The sequence below is a fragment of the Sphaeramia orbicularis genome, chromosome 22, assembly GCF_902148855.1.
Source record: "Sphaeramia orbicularis chromosome 22, fSphaOr1.1, whole genome shotgun sequence".
Classification (NCBI taxonomy): Eukaryota; Metazoa; Chordata; class Actinopteri; order Kurtiformes; family Apogonidae; genus Sphaeramia; species Sphaeramia orbicularis.
The window spans coordinates 48218353-48240006 of record NC_043978.1 but is presented as its reverse complement, the minus strand read 5'-3'; the positions used below and the strand labels follow the sequence as shown (position 1 = coordinate 48240006).

Genomic DNA, 21654 nt, shown 5'->3' with positions numbered 1-21654 from the left:
TCCCAACTTCACAAAAAGAGTTTGTCTGTAATGGGTATTGATTGAGGACGGCTTGCTCTACCACATGGATGGCCTGTGAAACTTCGGCCAAGACTCAAAGTTGGATCGCTGGATTCGGAGCCCAGACTGTTAAACAACACAACTTGGAAGAAGCCACTCACACTGACTGTTTTTTGTGCCTGAGGTCAGTGACTGACACAAGGTTAAAAGCTCAAGGGATGTTTCCAAGGACAGCTCTATGAAGTGCACTGTTTTAGGGTTGAAACACATTTTAAAGAAACACCTTGGGCTCGTCCGGGATTTGAACCCGGGACCTCTCACACCCAAAGCGAGAATCATACCCCTAGACCAACGAGCCTCCATTTTATGTTTTTTTTAAAGCTGTTTTTGATGGCTTAAAGGTCAAATGAATGCTGTGGGCTTTTGGCCTGGTTCACACATTTTTTGCCACAACAAAAGCGGAGAAAAAAAGGGGGGGGCTAAAGTGTAGTCTTCCCTGTTCTCATTAGTATAGTGGCCAGTATAGCTGCCTGTCATGTAGAAGTCCAGGGTTCAATTCCCCAACGGGCAGTAATTTTTTTTTTTCTTGTCGCACGCTTGTTTGTAATCAGGACACAAGTCAAATGTTGCACATTGGAGAAAAATGGCATTGCCAAAAAAATGGTGGGAAAGTCCAGAGCACACAACCCCCAGAAACTGTAACCTATGTGTGTCACTCATTGTACGGTTTTGATTGTAGCGTGAAGCTTGTGGGCTCATGAGCAATCCTCCAGTTTCTGTAGTGTAGTTGTTATCATAGTCGTCTCACACACGAAAGGTCCCCAGGTTGAAACTGGGCAAAAACAAGTGGTCTGCACATGCATTCTTTATGGGTAGCTCTACCAAGAGGTGCTTTGAATCTAGCACACTGAATTGCTGCTGTTCCTGAGCCTAACAAAAAGCCCAGACAAAGTCCCTCAGTTTCATCATCTGGTGGCTGTAGTGTCAGTTCTACTTGTTTAACAGCATCCAGCCACCGGGAAGAACAAGTGGCAGAGTGAATCCAAGTTTTAGATCAGTAGTGTTTGTGGAGGGTTTGCTTGACTGCTCCTGTATGATGTTGTTTTGTTGTGTTTTATCTCTTGGCAGTTTGTCCTTGGGGTGTACCAGAGCTTGTCTGAGGGTGTTGGTGGATTTGTAATATACCGGTACAGAACAATGATACCCTTTCCTGTTTCTTTCTGCTTTCTGCTGCTGTTGTAATGTGCTTGTTCAATGCCTTGCCATCCTTGAGCTCAATCAATGTTGCAAAGACCTAAAAATGATGCAACATCCCACAGCCAGGTGAGCCCAGAAGCCATAACTGTAGAGGTTAAGCCTTGAATGTTGACAAAGAAAACTAAATACCTTTATGAATACTCTACAAACACACACACATTTTCTTCTTGGATTCCCAACTTCACAAAAAGAGTTTGTCTGCAATGGGTATTGATTGAGGACGGCTTGCTCTACCACATGGATGGCCTGTGAAACTTCGGCCAAGACTCAAAGTTGGATCGCTGGATTCGGAGCCCAGACTGTTAAACAACACAACTTGGAAGAAGCCACTCACACTGACTGTTTTTTGTGCCTGAGGTCAGTGACTGACACAAGGTTAAAAGCTCAAGGGATGTTTCCAAGGACAGCTCTATGAAGTGCACTGTTTTAGGGTTGAAACACATTTTAAAGAAACACCTTGGGCTCGTCCGGGATTTGAACCCGGGACCTCTCACACCCAAAGCGAGAATCATACCCCTAGACCAACAAGCCTCCATTTTATGTTTTTTTTAAAGCTGTTTTCGACGGCTTAAAGGTCAAATGAATGCTGTGGGCTTTTGGCCTGGTTCACACATTTTTTGCCACAACAAAAGCGGAGAAAAAGAGGGGGGGGCTAAAGTGTAGTCTTCCCTGTCCTCATTAGTATAGTGGCCAGTATATCTGCCTGTCATGTAGAAGTCCAGGGTTCAATTCCCCAACGGGCAGTAATTTTTTTTTTCTTGTCGCATGCTTGTTTGTGATCAGGACACAAGTCAAATGTTGCACATTGGAGAAAAATGGCATTGCCAAAAAAAATGGTGGGAAAGTCCAGAGCACACAACCCCCAGAAACTGTAACCTATGTGTGTCACTCATTGTACGGTTTTGATTGTAGCGTGAAGCTTGTGGGCTCATGAGCAATCCTCCAGTTTCTGTAGTGTAGTTGTTATCATAGTCGTCTCACACACGAAAGGTCCCCAGGTTGAAACTGGGCAAAAACAAGTGGTCTGCACATGCATTCTTTATGGGTAGCTCTACCAAGAGGTGCTTTGAATCTAGCACATTGAATTGCTGCTATTCCTGAGCCTAACAAAAAGCCCCGACAAAGTCCCTCAGTTTCATCATCTGGTGGCTGTAGTGTCAGTTCTACTTGTTTAACAGCATCCAGCCACCGGGAAGAACAAGTGGCAGAGTGAATCCAAGTTTTAGATCAGTAGTGTTTGTGGAGGGTTTGCTTGACTGCTCCTGTATGATGTTGTTTTGTTGTGTTTTATCTCTTGGCAGTTTGTCCTTGGGGTGTACCGGAGCTTGTCTGAGGGTGTTGGTGGATTTGTAATATACCGGTACGGAACAATGATACCCTTTCCTGTTTCTTTCTGCTTTCTGCTGCTGTTGTAATGTGCTTCTTTAATGCCTTGCCATCCTTGAGCTCAATCAATGTTGCAAAAGACCTAAAAATGATGCAACATCCCACAGCCAGGTGAGCCCAGAAGCCATAACTGTAGAGGTTGAGCCTTGAATATTGACAAAGAAAACTAAATACCTTTATGAATACTCTACAAACACACACACATTTTCTTCTTGGATTCCCAACTTCACAAAAAGAGTTTGTCTGTAATGGGTATTGATTGAGGACGGCTTGCTCTGTCACATGGATGGCCTGTGAAACTTTGGCCAAGACTCAAAGTTGGATCGCTGGATTCGGAGCCCAGACTGTTAAACAACACAACTTGGAAGAAGCCACTCACACTGACTGTTTTATGTGCCTGAGGTCAGTGACTGACACAAGGTTAAAAGCTCAAGGGATGTTTCCAAGGACAGCTCTATGAAGTGCACTGTTTTAGGGTTGAAACACATGTTGAAGAAACACCTTGGGCTCGTCCGGGATTTGAACCCGGGACCTCTCACACCCAAAGCGAGAATCATACCCCTAGACCAACGAGCCTCCATTTTATGTTTTTTTTAAAGCTGTTTTCGACGGCTTAAAGGTCAAATGAATGCTGTGGGCTTTTGGCCTGGTTCACACATTTTTTGCCACAACAAAAGCGGAGAAAAAAAGGGGGGGGCTAAAGTGTAGTCTTCCCTGTCCTCATTACTATAGTGGCCAGTATATCTGCCTGTCATGTAGAAGTCCAGGGTTCAATTCCCCAACGGGCAGTAATTTTTTTTTTTCTTCTCGCATGCTTATTTGTGATCAGGACACAAGTCAAATGTTGCACATTGGAGAAAAATGGCATTGCCAAAAAAATGGTGGGAAAGTCCAGAGCACACAACCCCCAGAAACTGTAACCTATGTGTGTCACTCATTGTACGGTTTTGATTGTAGCGTGAAGCTTGTGGGCTCATGAGCAATCCTCCAGTTTCTGTAGTGTAGTTGTTATCATAGTCGTCTCACACACGAAAGGTCCCCAGGTTGAAACTGGGCAAAAACAAGTGGTCTGCACATGCATTCTTTATGGGTAGCTCTACCAAGAGGTGCTTTGAATCTAGCACATTGAATTGCTGCTATTCCTGAGCCTAACAAAAAGCCCCGACAAAGTCCCTCAGTTTCATCATCTGGTGGCTGTAGTGTCAGTTCTACTTGTTTAACAGCATCCAGCCACCGGGAAGAACAAGTGGCAGAGTGAATCCAAGTTTTAGATCAGTAGTGTTTGTGGAGGGTTTGCTTGACTGCTCCTGTATGATGTTGTTTTGTTGTGTTTTATCTCTTGGCAGTTTGTCCTTGGGGTGTACCGGAGCTTGTCTGAGGGTGTTGGTGGATTTGTAATATACCGGTACGGAACAATGATACCCTTTCCTGTTTCTTTCTGCTTTCTGCTGCTGTTGTAACGTGCTTGTTCAATGCCTTGCCATCCTTGAGCTCAATCAATGTTGCAAAGACCTAAAAATGATGCAACATCCCACAGCCAGGTGAGCCCAGAAGCCATAACTGTAGAGGTTGAGCCTTGAATATTGACAAAGAAAACTAAATACCTTTATGAATACTCTACAAACACACACACATTTTCTTCTTGGATTCCCAACTTCACAAAGAGAGTTTGTCTGCAATGGGTATTGATTGAGGACGGCTTGCTCTACCACATGGATGGCCTGTGAAACTTCGGCCAAGACTCAAAGTTGGATCGCTGGATTCGGAGCCCAGACTGTTAAACAACACAACTTGGAAGAAGCCACTCACACTGACTGTTTTATGTGCCTGAGGTCAAGGTTAAAAGCTCAAGGGATGTTTCCAAGGACAGCTCTATGAAGTGCACTGTTTTAGGGTTGAAACACATGTTGAAGAAACACCTTGGGCTCGTCCGGGATTTGAACCCGGGACCTCTCACACCCAAAGCGAGAATCATACCCCTAGACCAACGAGCCTCCATTTCATGCTTTGTAAAGCTGTTTTTGATGGCTTAAAGGACAAATGAATGCTGTGGGTTTTTGGCCTGGTTCACACATTTTTTTGCCACAACAAAAGCGGAGAAAAAAGAGGGGGGGGCTAAAGTGTAGTCTTCCCTGTCCTCATTACTATAGTGGCCAGTATATCTGCCTGTCATGTAGAAGTCCAGGGTTCGATTCCCCAACGAGCAGTAATTTTTTTTTTCTTGTCGCACGCTTGTTTGTAATCAGGACACAAGTCAAATGTTGCACATTTGAGAAAAATGGCATTGCCAAAAAAATGGTGGGAAAGTCCAGAGCACACAACCCCAGAAACTGTAATGTACATGCGTCGCTCATTGTACGGTTTTGATTTTGGTGCTAAGCTTTTTGGGCTTTTGAGAAGTGCTTCAGTTTCTGTAGTGTAGTGGTTTTCACATTCGTCTCACATACGAAAAGTCCCCGGATTGAAACTGGGCAGAAACAAGTGGTCTGCGTAAGCATTCTTTATGGGTAGCTCTACCAAGAGGTGCTTTGAATTTAGCACACTGAATTGCTGTTATTCCTGAGCCTAACAAAAAGCCCAGACAAAGTCCCTCAGTTTCATCATCTGGTGGCTGTAGTGTCAGTTCTACTTGTTTAACAGCATCCAGCCCTTTATATAAATATATCTGTGTGTGTGTGTGTGTGTGTATAACCTTAACATGAACAGTATGTGGACTTTAATTGCACATGCTTTGCATAGATCCTCACTCCAATCTAAAAGGGTCTGCAAGGCAGAGTCGAGTCTTGGTATTTCATCCCATTTCAACAAGTTTATATAGGTTTTATATCAACACAAACTTGATTATTTTTGCATCATTGTTTCTGGTTTTTCTCATTCTATAATACATATATTCTGGGGCACCGCTACTAGTTTTGGACCCCATGGAAGGTAAATGTTGTGTGTGCTTCAGAACATAAACTATCTATAAATCTGTTGTTGGACCGGGGTGGGGGGTGTAGTGTAAGGACTGGAGTTATAGGGGCATGTTTCATAAGTGCCGTAAAAACCAAAACTGCTGTGAAAACTAAAGTAAAACTTAACTTTGGACAGCCCACTTCTGGCTTCTATGCCTCTCTTTCACTGCGTTGCTCATGCAAAATTTTCGCAACTTCTGATCCTATCCCCAGAGCCCCCTTGAAATGCTGGGTCCCATGATTTTGTCATGTCCCCCCCCCCCCCCCCCCCCCCCTACAGTGCTCTAGCATACATTTAAAATGGACAAATGACACCACATGTACTATTGAATACACATCTCTCTCGTTTCCTTTTTAAACATCCATGTTGATGATGTTCTAAAGGACATATTGAACATATTCTAATGCAGATCACATCAGACAGCCTCAGGCATTTTATAATAGCTGTTTACTTCTGCAGGAATTCCTCTGTCCTAATTGTTTTTTCTATAACAAGCCTTTGTTGGAAGAATCCTCATTAAGCTTTGCTCAAAGTATTTGAAACTGAAAAAGAAAGTTGTGCCCTGAACCTCTTTTGACTGTGAAATCAGCTGCCAATGATTGTTTTTACACAGTTAGAGCATCTTTATTGACAACTTTTTTTTTTTTTTTTAATTTCCTTGGTTAATTGTTTGCGTATGTGACCCTGATGTTAAGAAATCCTCCTCAAATCTCCCCACAGTTTCTTACCCAAGCTCAGGAGAAGCTGTGAGGCATGATAATCTGGTCTCATTCAGTTCCTTTGGAGGCGAGTATGAGCCAAGCTTTGTTAAGCAAAGCTGTCTTATTCAGCTGTGGCAATTCAGTGAATAAACAATATATGAATAAACAAGACAATAAGCTTTTGAAATATATTTCCAGGACTAAGCATATTTATGTGTTTTTCCCACTGTTGATGTAATTAGGTCAAGGATTTATTGTTGTGGTACATGCAACTTATGATGGACCGAACCGTTTCCAGTTCACTGCTACTCAAATACTCAGATTCCCTTTGCCTTTCAATTCACATCAATTCAACAAATATTGTGTGCACTTTTTTTTTTTTTTTTATGAGTAACTTACTAATACAATGACCATCACTGTGCCCAACCAATATTTTACATTACTAAACTGAAAGCTGTAGATTTGGTGACAGAAAAGGCATAGGACTAGATTCTATTTATTCCCTAGCTGTGACTTTGACAAATAGCCTATACTTACCGTATCCTCATAGGTTCAAATTGACCATAATCAAGATAAATGCTGCTTGCTGGCCCAATTACATCCATATGGCTTGGGGCTCCTTAAAGCTCTCATGTTTTAGCTTTGGAGAAATCAATAAGTTATTTATTGTGGCCTTCCCTTCCATGAGGCTGAGAAACTGTAAGGGTGCATCGCAGTTAGTGAAAAAAAAAAAAAAATGTGTGGGCATTGAACTCCATTTCCCAATAATCATCAAGTGTATGATGGACAAAGGGGTTTCCCCCGCATTGGAAAGCGATAGAAAGAAATGCAAAGTAATATCACATATAATCCAAGACTTAAACTGTGGTCCCTCAGGCAGTGAGAGTTAGGCCTTTGAGTTTCAGATGTGTGTATTTCAGATTATCTGATCACTTCAGTCAAGATACAACAAAGTTCCTTTATGAAGACGAGGTCGTGGATATTTTCAGACCCACAGTTTACTGCAGTCAGGAAAAACACCACTCAATTACTCATTTTAGTTCAGGGGCCACATTCACCCCAATATGATCTCTAGTGGGCTGGACCAGTAAAATAATACCAGTGAAATAAGTAAAATTACATTATGATAATGTTTACATCTACGAAGTTTCCTTAAAAATCTGAATAATGTGAACAACTTTAAATGTCTTAAGAATAACAAGTGAAGTTTTAACAATATTCTGCCTCAGTTTATCATTTACATATGTGCATTACGACTTACATTACAATTACAAATACACAAAACATTTAGTAACAGGCAGAATATTGATAAAATGGCATTTACTTTTCTCAAGACATTTCACATTGTTCATATTTGTTCAGGTTATTAACATTTTTTGTAAAAGGATAATTTGTTAGTGTAAACATTTTCATGTAATTTCACTTTTTTCACATTAAAAAAAGGATAAAATCTGCACTTGTCATTATTTATAGGTTATTTTGACAGTGTTTTTCTGGTCTGACTGAACTGAGATCTAACTGATTTATATGTGTCTGTATGGAACCTTAAATAAAATGATTTTTACACTATTGATTGTTAATATCTTCAGTGTAATTTTTGCATTTCACAAAGTCATCCTACAGGCCAGATTGGACCCTTTGGTGGGCCAGATTTGGCCCCCGGGCCGCATGTTTGACACCTGTGCACTAGATATAAAAAATATATTTTGCAAGATCAGAATAATTCTGCCATAACAAACCAGTCCAAGTTTTGTTGTCATTTTGTGAGTTCATCCAACTGACCACAAAGTGTTGAGCAATGACCTTAAATGAAATAAGCGTAGTCTCCAGAGGACAATTACAAATAACAGTACACAACAACAACAGAACTTTTTTCCTGCTACTGGAGGGAAAATAACTGATCTTGACTAAATCAAGCATGCTGATTCCAAATCTGAAATCAGAATTCTTTGCCAGTGTGTCAGAATTTTGACTATGTGAACGTGTAAAAACAAATTTGTACAAAGGTGAGCTTTGAGGGAAACATGATCCAATGAGTTCTCAAATCTGTGGTCCCAAGAAACTTTCAACTGTCAGTTTTACATTACTTTGACTGCAATTTTTTTTTTTTTTTTTTTTGTTTACATTTTTTATTTGCTTAGTATTGAAAGATGTCTAAATCAGTTTATTTGATTTAGATAAAATCTAGTATTTTTCTCTGAGTAGCAATATTTTCATGACTGGTAGTAATAATTAAAAGAAAAATATGGAGGTATAGTAAAACACTATTGTTGTGTTTACTCTTTGAATATTAACCCTTTCATGCATAGTGGTCACTACAGTGAACATCTGTTCTACAGCAGTTCTCTTGTATATTTGTATATTTTGTTGTTTTAGTTCCATATCAGCCAACACAGTGGACACTTATGCATCATCCCATACACTGCAATTCATACCATTACTGTAACTTTGCTGTTCTTGATAAACCTGATCTGCAGTAACATGTTTGAGAGTAAATCAAGTGCTTGTTCTTGTTATTAGACTGTAATTAACAGTTTTTTGTTTTTGTTTTTTTTAACAAAATGGTTTCTTTTTTTATATTATCTCCATGAAGTGAGTAATGACCTGTATTAGTGTATGTTAAAATGTGAGAAAACATCAGATTAGTTGCATTAAAAATGTTTTTATTTCATAGTTTTCACACAGTATATCAGTAAATATGTTTCTTTGCTTCAAAAATGAAATGCATGGTGTCCAGCTGAATGGATATTTTTGCAGCTCCATGAAAAATAGGTTCATAAAAAATGTCAATTGCATTGTTTTTTTTAATGTCTAGAGGAATAAAAACACTCAGAAAAAAAAAACAACTTAATTAAGGCTCTCATAATTCATGCATGAAAGGGTTAATTTAAGTACATATTATAAACCGTATCCCTATCCAACGTGTGGCATGATCAGCATGTGCACAGCTGTAAATTATACACAGCTTTTTTGATTTTTAATTTGTCTTTATTTTTGATTTTGCACTTCTTTTACTCTTGCATGCTTTTGTACTTGGCTGTAAACCTGGAATTTCCCCTTGTGGGACTACTAAAGGCATATCTTATCGTATCTTATAACATTAAATTTAAAAGTATATATAGTGCGATAACAAAAGTTCACATTACCAACCTAAAATATTTACCTGACATTACATTAAAATTAAATATTTGGTATTGTCTAGAACTGCATCTGAATGCCAAGGTGTTAAAACCCCAAGCATATGCAGACTTTTAACCTCCACAGTAAACTGACATAAAATTACTTATTGATATTCATGAGCCTCCTAGGATGTTACTAATATGAGTGGTGACCAATGACTTTTTCTCTGGAGCCACTTATTCCTGGATGTTTCCCTAATAAACACTCTAGTCCATCATTAAACTAATTGGTGTTTGAACTTGAACTTTAATTATTAATTGTGCAGCCTGGTCTTGGCTCCAGTGCTTCCATTACGCCAGTTTTTCAATTAAACATAATTAAAGTTCCAGTGAGTAATATCTGGGGGTGGGGGTGGGGGGGTATGATCTAATTGCAGGAATGACATATAGTATTCATAATTGTGTTTTCAGTAGTGTGTACTCGTATGTATCATATCATATACTCATAGTGTAAACTCATATGTCAATGACAGAGGTTGGTCATATCTACAGAGGAAGTATGACATAAAAATTTATGTTCTTCCTTTTTCTGTTTTTATAACAGGGGCCATGCAACATTCTGATGCATTACTGTCATCTACTTTATTTGTGTGTGGTCCAGAGTTGGTAGGAGGAGGGGGTTTAGTTTGTTATTATTTGAAACTTAACTGCTATGACACTAAACGTCACATAATGAATGTTCAACATTTTGTTTTTATAGTTTTAATTACCGTCCAACAAAGTTTTATATTTTATGATTAGGTTTGAATTGATCTGATATAAATTATGATCATGGTTATGGACCTATTAGTTATTGTTACTCTAAATTCAGAGACAGGCATGTCCTTGTCCATGCTTTTGTTTTTGTTTTTTTAAGCGTCACAGTTTTCCTTCAACCATCTTTTTATGTAATTTATATGCCCAGCACCAGTGGTTTGACACAATGTAATGATGTTTTTCATGAAAACATTCATTACCTCCACCAAGGAGGTTATGTTTTTGCCAGGATTTGTTTGTTTGTTTGTTTGTCTGTTTGTTTGTCTGTCCGTTAGTGTGCAACATAACTCAAAAAGTTATGGACAGATTTGGATGAAATTTTCAGGGTTTGTTGGAAATGGGATAAGGAAGAAATGATTAAATTTTGGTGGTGATCGGGGGTGGGGGGGCCCACGGGGGGGCCCATTTCCAACAAACCCTGAAAATTTCATCAAAATCTGTCCATAACTTTTTGAGTTATGTTGCACACTAATGGACAAACAAACAAACAAACAAACAAACAAACAAACCCTGGCAAAAACATAACCTCCTTGGCGTGGGGGGGCCCACGGGGGGGGCCACTGATCAGCCTTGGCGGAGGTCTGCGCTCTTCAAGTGCTTCTAGTTCATTCATTCATTCATTCATTTTTACCGGTCTGACCCACTTCAGATTCAATTGACCTAAAATGATTTTCACTTCCTTGATTGTTAATATCTTCATTATAATTTTTGCATTTCACAAATTCCGGATCGAAACCTTTGGCAGGCCGGTTTTGGCCCCCGGGCCGCATGTTTGACACCTGTGTTTTAATGTCATTGGTTGAATTGTTTCAAATGAGAAAGCTCAACTTTTAAGGACTGAAACCATACAACACAATGCATCCTACTGTACTAGGGCATGTTTTCAGGTTGAATAAAGTGAAAACTCATGTTTCCTCCTCTCTCTATACCTGACCCTAATAAGTCAGTGCAGTATGGTAATTGGTCTCATGATCTCAAACCCAAATGCACATGAGTGATGTTGTCTTTGGAGATGAGAGGCTGTAGTCTAGAGAGTGATGGCCTATTTTCAAAGTAGAAAGTGATTCACGGGGGCTTTGAGTGTGAGACAGTGACAGTGACACTCCATCTGTGAAGTGAAGACATTGGACCTCTCATTTGTCTTTCTCACCCCCTCCCACTGGGTTAATTCTTCGTCACTACCTCAACACTGTATGTACTGTCCCTGCAACCTGTAAGACTGCACACTTACTTTATATTATAATGAACAAACATCAGGATGTTAGTTTGAAGGATCGGATACCCTCATCAGCCTCTCAGTACGAGGAATGTGGTGGAATAAACATATCCTTTTCTGAATATATATATATATATTTTTTTTTTAATAAACATTTATTTATTATTTTTCATTCATACAAAACCTTTAAACATCATGAACATCTTGAACATGGCAGAGAAAAAATAAATAAATAAATGAATAAATGAAAATAAATATATATAAATAAAGAAAAATTGATACATAAAATGAAAATAAAAAAAATAAATCTCAAAAAGATGTGACAAACATTAATCTGACAGCATTACATACGAATGGCTGATTAACCCTTTCATGCATAGTGGTCACTACAGTGGACGGCTATTCTACAGCTGTTCTCTTGTATATTCATGGATTTTTTTATTTTATTTTATTCTTTTTTTTTTACACGTATCTTTATTAAAGTTTTAAGACACTACATATCTTTTCTGACATGAATTGGTAACCTTGTGTAGATCTCCCCTGAGCATAAACCCCCAGAATCACAAGCCCCCCCCCCATAGTTTTCACACAATTTATCAGTAAATACATGTTTCCTTGCTTCAAAAATTAAAAACACGGTGTCCAGCTGATTCTTATTCTTATATTTAATTTTTTAAAAATTTTTTTAAATTTTCTAATGTTTTTTTGTTTTTTTTTACTTTTTATTTATTTTATCTATTTATTAATTTTTATAAGAAATTTTTCAATCACATCGTTTTTTCATGTTTAAAGAGAAATGAAAACACTCAGGGAAAAAAATCTGGATTAAGGATCACATAATTCGTGCATGAAAGGGTTAAATAACATAACTAGAAGCACTCAGAGAGCGCAGACCTCCACCAAGGCTGATCAGTGGCCCCCCCCGTGGGCCCCCCCCCCCCCCCCCCCCCCCCCCCCCCGTGGGCCCCCCCACCCCCTATCACCACCAAAATTTAATCATTTCTTCCTTATTCCATTTCCAACAAACCCTGAAAATTTCATCCAAATCTGTCCATAACTTTTTGAGTTATGTTGCACACTAACGGACAGACAAACAAACAGACAAACAAACGAACAAACCCAGGCAAAAACATAACCTCCTTGGCGGAGGTAATAAATAAAACTTAGGTTTAGAGTTGAAATAATACTATACATGTACATTCCCACATCAAACAAAAGGTCCCAATTTGTCACTTACTCACTACCCCTTCATTATCACCACTCTTAATTAAATCCAAAAACATCTTCCAAATGTTATAGAATTCCGAAGTTCTCTTTTTAACCGTATATGTCTGTTTCTCAAAAGCCAAACTTGAGGTTAAATTATTTCTTTTCTGAATAAATTTGGTTAGTTTATGGTGTATCTTTATTTGTATTTGTTCAAGCTTTGTACAACACGACTGATTTTAACCCTTTCATGCATGAATTACAAGAACCTTAGTTAAGAGTTTTTTTTTTGTTTTTTTTTCTGATTGTTTTTATTCCTCTTTAGGCATGAAAAAACAATGCAATTGAAATTTTTTTTAAATAAACCTATTTTTCATGGAGAAAATGTCCACTCAGCTGGACACCATATGTTTAATTTTTGAAGCAAAGAAACATTAAAACCCATTATCAGAAAGTGATATACAATTATAAAATAAAAACATTTGTAATGCAGCTAATCTTATGTTTTCTCATATTTTATCATACTCTAATACTAGTTGTTACTCACTTCATGGAGATAATGTGCAATAAATAAATAAATAAATAAAATTAGCAACTGATTTACAGTAAAACATGTTACTCCAGATCAGGTTTATCAAGAACAGAAAAGTTACAGTAATGGTATGAATTGCAGAGTATGGGATGATGCATAAGTGTCCACTGTGTCGGCTAAAACAACAAAACCTGTGAACATACAAGAGAACAGCTGTGGAATTGCTGTCCACTGTAGTGACCACTATGCATGAAAGGGTTAATTCAACATATCTTATGTCAGTGGTTTTTCAGCTTGACACCTATGAGTAATATTTGTTTTCTTCTAAGCAACAATAAATAGTTGAGGTGTCATTAAGCTATATTTTCACTGATTCTTTCATTGTAAAAAACAAAACAATAGAAAAAAAAGAAAAAACATGTTTGTGAATTATCTTTATGTCATTGTTTGTCTTCCCATCTTCTGCATTATTTTTGTCTTTTTCACATCTGGCATTTTTCATTCATTCATTTTCTGAACCTGCTTATCCTCACTAGTGTCACAGGTCATTTTAATGAATTTTTTTTTTTTCTTTGGTTTTGGTTATTTGATGAGGACAGTGCATATTAACCCTTTCATGTGTACTGGTCACTACAGTGGACACTTATTCTTTAGCTGTTCTCTTGTATATTCGTGGATTTTGTTGTTTTGTTTTGTTTTGGGTTTTTTTATACATATCTTTATTAAAGTTTTAAGACATTACATATCATTTCTGACATGAATTGGTAACATTGTGTAGACCTCCCCTGGGTGTAACAGTTATAGTTTTCACGCAATTATCAGTAAATGCATGTTTCTTCACTTCAAAAATTAAATGCATGGTATCCAGCTGAGTGGACATTTTTGCAACTTCATGAAAAATAGGTTCCTAAGAATTTTTTTTATTATTATTATTACTATTTTTTTTTTAAATGTATTTATTTATTTATTTTTACTTTTTTAAATGTATCTATTTTTCATAAGAAAATTTTCAATCGCACTGTTTTTTTCATGCCTAAAGAGGAATAAAAACATTCAGGAAAAAAATCTTGATTAAGGTTCTCATAATTCGTGCATGAAAGGGTTTAATGAATACAGTAGTACCAGTCAAAAAAAGAATAGAGATGGGAAACATAGTCTTTTTAACGCAGTGACTAAACCCATGTCTTCAAGAGCAGGGGTGTGTTTGGTTTTTCATTAATGTCTTTGCACTTTCTAGCATCATCACATAATGTGGAAAACATTTTTATATACAGTCTATTCTCGTTATACCGCCAACTTCCATTCACGGCCAAATTGGCGGTATAGCGAAAATGGCGTTACAACGGGTTGCGTCCATAATGTGCATGTCTTTACTATATGATGTCTATGCTGCCTCCGTTAACCCGTTCTAATTGCGTTTCTAAATAAATCTTGATTCTGTTATGTTGTAAGGGATCATTTAAAGTGGGGAAACATTTTAAGCATTATTTTACCGTGTCGGGAAATGACACCCCATCATCTTGAGGCTTTGGCTTAATCCCACGTCCTCTTCCCGACATCCTGACCTACTGAGTGTTCTGCGATAAATGAACGGTGGCCGTTCCGTAGACCTACTCGTAGCTTGTCGCGATCAACGTCTGGCGCGTTTGTTTCAGTGCATTGTTAAAATTTATGTGTAGTCGATGGCAATCACGCTGGCGGTATAACGGTCGGGAAATCAATGGTATAAGTGTTGTTTGTGCATGGAACTGGGCTGGCGGATGGCGATAGGCGGAAATGGCGGTAGCTAATGGAATAATGCATTGGGGATTTTTGTGCAATGGTTTTGGTCGGCGATGAGCGAAAATGGCGGCATAACGGTGGGCGGTTTAACGAGAGTAGACTGTATATCTATGTTCATGAGGTGCAAAAGCCTTATTTTAACATTTTAACATGAACTTTTAACTTTTAAACTTTTAACCTTACCCCACCATCAGGAGGAACTTTTATATTTCAGCTCCACTAGTGTTAATACAGTTTTTTTTTTTTTTTGCAGTATTCTCCCACTCTTAGATGGTGTGACGATGCCATAATGGTGGCACTGTGAGCGGAGATGATGGAAATGGGCTTGAGTTGTTCAGTCAATGCGGTCTTCTTCTGGCTCACACACACACACACACACACACACACACACACTGTACTGCTGACACTCCCTAATGGTCTGTGGATGGACTAATACAGAGCCGCGGGGCAGAGCTGCTGGATGTGGCTGATAACCATTCAGACAAATGACCCAGCTCTGGCTGCTCGCTGGGCGGGAACATCTCTGTGCACGCTGCCTTACACCGGGGGAGGCTTCGCAAAGGTAATAAACATACCCCACACATGCAGCTAATTGTCCCAATACTGGCTCATGCACACATGGATGCACATTCACATTCTTGAAGGAATATATAAATATCCTCAATGTTAATGTCCAGCTTTTTAATCACTTTTAAGACAAAAAAAACCTTAACCCATGAAGACCCAAATAGCCAACAGCGACCAAAACCACCTGCTGATATTAACCCTTTCATGCGTACTGGTCACTACAGTGGACAGTTCTTCTCCAGCTGTTCTCTTGTATATTCATGGATTTTGTTGTTTTAGTTCCATATCAGCCAACACAGTGGACGCAAATGCATCCTCTCATACACTGCCATTCATACCATTACTGTAACTTTGCTGTTCTTGATAAATCTGATCGTGTCTGAGTGTAAAAAAAAAATTGTTTAATTAGACTGTAATTAAGTTTTGTTTTGCTTGTTTTTTTAAATAATGTTTTTTTTGCATGTTATTTTCTTGCAGGTATGTTAAAATGTGAGAAAACATCAGATTAGCAACATTAAAAATGTTTTTTATTTCGTAGTTTTCTCAGTATATCGGTAAATGCATGTTTCTTTGCTTCTAAAATCAAATGCATGGTGTCCAGCTGAGAGGACATTTTTGTAACTCCATGAAAAATAGGTTCATAAAAAATCAATTGCATTTTTTTTTTTTTTTTTGCATACTTTAAGAGAAATAAAAACACTCAGGAAAAAAAAAAAGAAACTTAATTAAGGTTCTCATAATTCATGCATGAAAGGGTTAAATGTTTAATACCTGTTGATCCACTAATCCTATAAATCCATGAAAATAATTGTAAAATGCAGTTTGTCATCTTCTCATGGTCATCAGATATGCTGTTTTCTTCTACAACATTGATTCACCAGTAAAACCCATGGAGTTGGATCAATGACAGTAAATAGAGACGATTGTTTTATGTTTGATTAATGATATGTTTTGTTGAAAAAGTCACCTTTTCTTAAGTTTTCTCTTTTTTTGAAATAATAACCACCAACTTGAATTGTTATAGGTCTTTAATTTACATGATCAGTAAATTAAATAAAGAAAATATTTGATGTTCACTGAAAAAATGCAAAAATAGAGAATAATGTAATAAATGGCGATAAATCACTTAAGAAAAGCTAAATATAGAGAAAAAAAAATATTTTGGAACTACCACAAAAGTAGCACTTGGTCTTTATGGGTTTAAGTAGGAAATTAAAAAAAATATGAAGAAAAAAAAAAAATCACTTATTTATACACTTTCATAATAATAATAATAGAGTTCAACCAACTGATATCGACAGTGTCTGATGTTATAATATTAAGTATTAAATACCAGAACATTCTTCCTGTGGTTTCAGCAAAAGTCATTATGATGGTGTGGTGTAAAATAATGTCCCTGCGCTGAAACATAATCCTTACACTCACCCACTTCTTAATGCCAGAGATGATATTTACATTATCTTGTATCTTGACTTAACTTAAACTGAATTTGGTGTTGGTTAAATTGCCAACAGTTAGTATTACCGTTTAAATTCTAATTATCATGATAACCGTGTTTGATTACCGTACTTTTCTGGAGAAAACACCTCTGTAAAAGATATGCTTTTATGTCAAATATTTGAGTATAGTTTTAATTTATGACAATTTTAATTGCATATACCTAATATCTGGAACCAATATTCACTTTTAAAGTCTTTGAAAAGGTTCGTTAAGCATCTTTGTGTTATTTATGCAATAAATTATAAACATTTTTCAAATCGGATTTTATATATTTTTTTGTGCTTTTGTCCTTTTATGTTTTCATAGTAGGTTAAAGTGAAAAAATAATAGACAGATAATATAGATGAAGTTGTGCGGAAAAAACAGATCCCAAACATGGGTATAGTAAACATTTGTTTATATAGTATATAAAGGCAAAATCAAAAGGACTGAAAAATGAAAAAAAAAAAAAAAAAAGGCTCAGACCACTAAGGGTTAATATTTGAATATTTCTGCCAACAGAAGGTACATTGTGCCTATTATTTTATTTGGCTTTTTTTTTTTTTTTTTTTTTAATACAACTTGGTTAAATTATTTCAGTGTGTGTATTAGTACTTTTTGAACATTTTGAGCACAATTTCAACAATAACGCGATGATAATGATAATTGTGATAATTTCGGTCACAATAACCATGATATGAAATTTTCATATCGTTACATCCCTAATCATGATATATCGTATCGTGATCCTAGTATTGTGATTTGTATCTTATTGCCAGATTCTTGCCAATACACAGCCCTACTCAAGATTGTACCTAAATCCACTACTTGGATAGTTACTTTCCACCAGTCTTAATAGACACATAAGGAATACTAGGTCTGTGCATTATAATTATTCTGTGTATCAGTAACCAACAATGACTGTGTCAACATACTAAGACTGTGAGGCAGAAACAAGTGTTATGTTCATGGAGCCGGGTGAGCTTGCCACTCGTGAATTATGAACCATGTAATTAAGTCCACAGGGAGGGAATCCTGCTCTGATTAAAAGGAATAGAATATGACTCACATATGTACCAGATGTAGCGGCAAACTTCTGCTGAAACTCATACCTGGAGCGTGAAAAAAAGGAAAGCAACAAACAAATCAAAGAAACAAAGACCTGTGTTATCTGTGACGTCACTGTCGTCGAGATAAGGTTTTTTTTGTGTAATTCCAATATTAACCCTTTAACCCCTGTGACGTTATTCCAGGTAAACGTGCTGCTGTGAATTTGTGTCTGTTTCAGATTTGTAAAAGCTGCTGTGAGTATGTGCTTGTGTTCCTTTTCACCAATGGTTTTGTTTTACTGTGTGATTTAGGGTCAAAACAGGTGGAATAACAGAAAAAGAGAGAGAGGAATTGAAGTTTGACAGGTTTTTACTACATGATGCACTGAGAATGTACATCAACAAGAGATTTAGGATGCTGAACATGAACTGTGAGTTTTTGTTTTTTCTAAACTAGTCCAGCTGCTTTTTGACACCTGGTTGAACTCCAAAAAGCAGCTACATGGTCAAAACTCTGTCACAACACAGTAAAAAATAAATAAATTAATTAATTAGTAAAGGAAAATCACAACACTGCAAAAAAAACAGTAAAAAACAAGTAAAAAGGTAAAAAAAAAAAAAAAAAAACTGTCTATTTTAATAGCGAGTCGGTCTCACTCACTGCTCTGTATTTGCTGGCGGCGGGGATTGCACTGAGCATGCTCAGATGTATATGGAAAAGAAAGATGGAGAAAAAAAGATAAAGGGTCAGAATTGTAGCTGTTCCTGTCCTCATTAGTATAGTGGCCAGTATCTGCGCCTGTCAAGCGAAAAACCAGGGTTTGGTTCCCTGTCGGGGAGGATTCAGAGCACAGACTGCTAAAAACTACTTGGAAACGGCCACTGACAGTGACTGTTTTATTGTTTTATGTCCCTGGGGTAAGTGACTGAGACAATGTTAAAAGCTCAAGGGGTGCTTCCGAAGAAAGCTCAATGAATTCCTCTGGTTTGGCTTCAAAAATTTGAAGGAACAGTTTGGGCTCGGAACCCAGGACCTCTCACATCCAAAGTAAGAATCATACCCCTAGACCAACGAGCCTCCTTTCCTTAATTTCCCAAAGCTGTTTTTAACGGCATACACACCGAGTGAACGTGGTGGGCTATTGTGTCCTGGTTCTTGCATTTCCTGTCACAAGAAAGATGGAGGAAAAAAAAAAAAAAGGGCCAGAGGTGTAGCTGTTCCTGTCCTTGTTAGTACAGTGCCTAGTATCTCCCACTGTCACGCGGAAGACCGGGGTTTGATTCCCTGACAGGGAGTCAATATTTTCCTTGTCACACGTTTGTTTGTGATCAGAAGTCAAGTGAAATGTTGCACATTTGAGAAAAAATGGCATCATCAAAAAAAATGGTGGGAAAGTCCAAAGCACACAACCCCCAGAAATTGTAACCTACATGTATCACTTATCGTACGGTTTGGATTTTAGCGTAACGCTTGGAGGCTCATGAGTTCTGCCACAGTTTCTGTAGTGTAGTGGTTATCACGTTTGTCTCACACACGAAAGGTCCCCGGTTCAAAACTGGGCAGAAACAAGTAGCTTGTGTACGCATTCTTTATGGGCAGCTCTACCAAGAGGTTCTTTGAATCTAGCACACTGAATTGCTGCTATTACTGAGCCTGGCAAGAAGCCCTGTGAGTCCCAGAGTTTCGTCATGTGGTGGCTAAAGTCTGTACTTGTTGAACAGTATCCAGTCACCAAGAAGAACAAGCGGCAGAGTGAATCCATGTCATCTGTCATCTGAGAGTCTTCATCAGTTCAATGTGCTGGTGGGGTAAAGCGGACTTAAAAACCTATAGGGGGAGTGGTCTATGGAGGTTTGTTTCTGCCATATGTTTATGACCTCAAGTGCTCAGGGTCATAGAGGGGTGGCCTACAATGTCTGGGTCATTAGTGGGTATTGTGTGTGAGTTTGTGATTGCTCTCAGGTGAGTCCTGGCATGAAGAGTTGTTTGTTGAAAACTGCTTGGGGAGGCTGTTTAAAATGGTGTAAGTTTTAGGTCAGTAGTGTTTGTGGAGGGTTTGCTTGACTTCTCCTGTTGGACACTGTTTTGTTAGATCTTGTCCCTTGGCAGTTTTTCCTTGGGGTGTACTGGAGCCTGTCTCAGGTTCTTTGTGGATTTTTTTAACATACCGGGACATTGTGTTAGTTGAAAATACTTTTGGGTTTCTCAGAGACTCCCGCCGTGTCCAGAACAATGATGCCTTTTCCTTTTTCAGGCTGCTTTCTGCTGCTGTTCTAATGTGCTTCTTCAATGACTTACCATCCTTGGCCCTCAATCAATGTAGCACAGACCTAAAAATGATGCAAAATTCCAGAGCCAGGTGAGCCCAGAAACCATAACTGCTGACAAAAAAACTTAAATACCTTTATAAATACTCTCCAAACCCGCCCCCCCCCCCCCCCCCCATTTTCTTCTTGGACTTCCAGCTTCACAAGGAGAGTTTTTCTGCAATGGGTATTGATTGAGGATGGCTTGCTCTGCCACATGATTGGCCTGTGAAACTTCCGCCAAGGTTCAGCGTTGGATCACTGGATTCAGAGCCCAGAATGTTAAAAACTACTTGGAAACGGCCATTGACAGGGACTGTTTAATGTCCCTGGAGTAAGTGACTGAGACAATGTTAAAAGCTCAAGGGGTGCTTCCAAAGAAAGCTCTGTGAATTCCTATGGTTTGGCTTCAAAATACATTTTGACGGAATAGTTTGGGCTCGTCCGGGATTTGAACCCAGGACCTCTCACATCCAAAGCAAGAATCATACCCCTAGACCAACGAGCCACCTTTCCTCAGTTTCCCAAAGCTGTTTTTGACAGCATACACACCAAATGAATGTGGTGGGCTATTGTGTCCTGGTGCTAGCCTTCCCTGTCACAAGAAAGATGGAAAAAAAAAAGGGCCAGGGCTATATCTGTTCCTGTCCTTGTTAGTATAGTGGTTAGTATCTCCGCCTGTCATGCAGAAGACTGGCGTTCAATTCCCCGACGGGGAGTTAATATTTTCCTTGTCGCACGCTTGTTTGTGATCAGAAGTCAAGTCAAATGTTGCACATTTGAGAAAAAATGGTATCATCAAAAAAAGGTGGGAAAGTCCAAAGCATACAACCCCTAGAAATTGTAACCTACATGTATCACTTATCGTACGGTTTGGATTTCAGCGTAACGCTTGGAGGCTCATGAGGTCAGCTACAGGTTCTGTAGTGTAGTGGTTATCACGTTTGTCTCACACACGAAAAGTCCCCGATTCGAAACCGGACAGAAACAAGTAGCTTGCGTACGCATTCTTTATGGGTAGCTCTACCAAGAGGTCCTTTGAATCTAGCACACTGAATTGCTGCTATTACTGAGCCTGGCAAGAAGCCCTGTGAGTCCCAGAGTTTTGTCACCTGGTGGCTTAAGTCTGTACTTGTTGAACAGCATCCAGCCACCAAGAAGAACAAGCAGCAGAGTGAACCCATGTCATCTCTCATCTGAGAGATGACATGAAATCAAAGGATTGTTAATATCTTAGTGTATTTTTTGCATTTCTCAAATTCATCCCAAGGGCTGGGCTGGA

At 38.3% G+C, this 21654-nt stretch overlaps 8 non-coding genes across 8 annotated transcripts; 3 read left to right on the top strand and 5 right to left on the bottom strand.

Annotated features, from left to right (window-relative positions):
* Nucleotides 1-286: 286 nt before the first annotated feature.
* Nucleotides 287-358, bottom strand: trnap-ugg (transfer RNA proline (anticodon UGG)). The gene has a single exon. It is a non-coding gene; the product is annotated as a tRNA-Pro (tRNA).
* Nucleotides 359-1716: 1358 nt separating this feature from the next.
* trnap-ugg (transfer RNA proline (anticodon UGG)) lies at nucleotides 1717-1788 on the bottom strand. Its single transcript has one exon. It is a non-coding gene; the product is annotated as a tRNA-Pro (tRNA).
* A 1359-nt stretch (nucleotides 1789-3147) lies between these two features.
* On the bottom strand, nucleotides 3148-3219 carry trnap-ugg (transfer RNA proline (anticodon UGG)). The gene has a single exon. It is a non-coding gene; the product is annotated as a tRNA-Pro (tRNA).
* Nucleotides 3220-4565: 1346 nt separating this feature from the next.
* trnap-ugg (transfer RNA proline (anticodon UGG)) lies at nucleotides 4566-4637 on the bottom strand. Its single transcript has one exon. It is a non-coding gene; the product is annotated as a tRNA-Pro (tRNA).
* A 413-nt stretch (nucleotides 4638-5050) lies between these two features.
* On the top strand, nucleotides 5051-5123 carry trnav-cac (transfer RNA valine (anticodon CAC)). The gene has a single exon. It is a non-coding gene; the product is annotated as a tRNA-Val (tRNA).
* Nucleotides 5124-19561: 14438 nt separating this feature from the next.
* trnav-cac (transfer RNA valine (anticodon CAC)) lies at nucleotides 19562-19634 on the top strand. Its single transcript has one exon. It is a non-coding gene; the product is annotated as a tRNA-Val (tRNA).
* Nucleotides 19635-20808: 1174 nt separating this feature from the next.
* Nucleotides 20809-20880, bottom strand: trnap-ugg (transfer RNA proline (anticodon UGG)). Its single transcript has one exon. It is a non-coding gene; the product is annotated as a tRNA-Pro (tRNA).
* Nucleotides 20881-21289: 409 nt separating this feature from the next.
* Nucleotides 21290-21362, top strand: trnav-cac (transfer RNA valine (anticodon CAC)). The gene has a single exon. It is a non-coding gene; the product is annotated as a tRNA-Val (tRNA).
* Nucleotides 21363-21654: the final 292 nt, after the last annotated feature.